Here is a 1,844-nt window from a genome sequence, read left to right on the forward strand (position 1 = left end):
CTTAAATCCTATACTAATGCATGGTATGAAATGCAATAGCCTAAAACGGCTTAAACGCGGTATTAACCTATTTTTGGCACTTTGCCCGATAAATTGCTAACGCGCTCCATTTTAGCTCTAAATCATCCCATTCTCTCTCCAACATTTCTAACCATTAAATATCAGCCAATAACCTTCTAAAAACAACAAAATCAGCTCACTCCCTTCCTTGGAAAATTCGGCCAAAAATGGGACATTAACTCGGTTAATTTTCTACTTTGTTTTTCTATCACGTTTAATCGTTTTTCATCATTTTCTCTTCATTTCCCTTAGAATAAAATCAATTCATCATCATTGTACAGCATTGAGCATCCAGCCAAGAGTGGGTATTGTGAAAATTTAATGATTTCTTGCCCAATTTAATTTCTAAACACATTTAACTAACTAAAACTATCAATTTAACTAAAAATCAAAACCTAAAAATTTCAATTTCTCTCCCCTAGAATTTCGTCCAGCCCTTGATATCACTTTTTGATCTCTCTCCTCAAGCATGCTAAATGGAAATAAAGGCATAGGAAAGGTAGAAATCAAGCTAAAATCGAAAAATCTTACCGTTAGACGCGTAAACGGTCGAAAACCGCGAATTTCCCTTTGAATTTTCTTGTTTCTCTTTGGTTTTTCTTTTTTTCTTCCTTTCCTCTCTATTTCCTCTCTTGTTCTTCCTTATGGCCGGCCAGCACTTAAAATTTGGGTTTAAATGGGCTGACTTTTCATTAAAATAATATTATATCATTAAAAAATGCCACATGTCACTTTCCCATTGGCCCATTTTTAAAATTTCATCCATTTGTTTCCAAATTTTCACCATACACTTGTCTCATATATTCATAGCTTAGATAAAATTCTCAGACTCATCCAAAGTCTCGGTGGAGTAATTTTTGAAATTTACACTTTTGCCCCCGTAAAAGTCAAAAATTACATTTTTGCCCCAAAAATTGAAAAATTGCCCATAGACATATTTTTCATCCCTTATACTCATACCATTCTCCAATTTGTCAAATTTGATCTAAATCCTCTCAAAATCTCAAATTTTGTCCGTGGGTGGTAAAATTACGATTTTGCCCTTACACTCCAAAAATCACCAAAATTAAACTTTTTCACTTCCTATAATTAAATTATACTCCAAATAGTTAATCTTGGTCAAAAATTTCACTCCATGATCAAATTATTATCTTAGGTGGCAAAATGACGATTTTGCCCTTGAATATCAAAATTTTTAATTTTACACCAAATGAACCCTCGAACTCCGAACAATCATTTTTAGTCATTCCTGAACTATAAAATATTAAATTTCATCCTACAATTCCTATTTGAACTAGTTCGAGGTTAAATCAATTTAAGTGTACCATTAGGTACAATATCAGGTTTCGTCTATTCTTGGTGCTTTTCTAGCGTAATAACATGCTACTCAATGCATGTATGCCATGACATGTATTTATAGGGTCTGGTTTTACAATTTTACACTAATAAATTATCAATTAAATTAGTTAATTGGCTGAGGATAAGTTATGGAATTGGTTCCATAATTATGTTGATTTTTTGAAACATTTAATTGAAGGAATATGATTCCTAAAATTAAGCATGTCAAAGATGATACATTAACATTCACAAATAAAGAAATGTGATTTCTAAAATTATGCAAGTTCAAATATCTTCATTAGCCAATTAAATATTTATGGAATATGTTCTGTAAAGATTAATAATTTATTTCATAAATTATGGAATGTGATTCCTTAATTTAAGGGTGTCAAAATTTAAATAATTTAAGACTACATTAATTTACGAATTAGATTCCTACGAGTAAT

Source organism: Theobroma cacao, chromosome 5, assembly GCF_000208745.1.
Source record: "Theobroma cacao cultivar B97-61/B2 chromosome 5, Criollo_cocoa_genome_V2, whole genome shotgun sequence".
Lineage (NCBI taxonomy): Eukaryota > Viridiplantae > Streptophyta > Magnoliopsida > Malvales > Malvaceae > Theobroma > Theobroma cacao.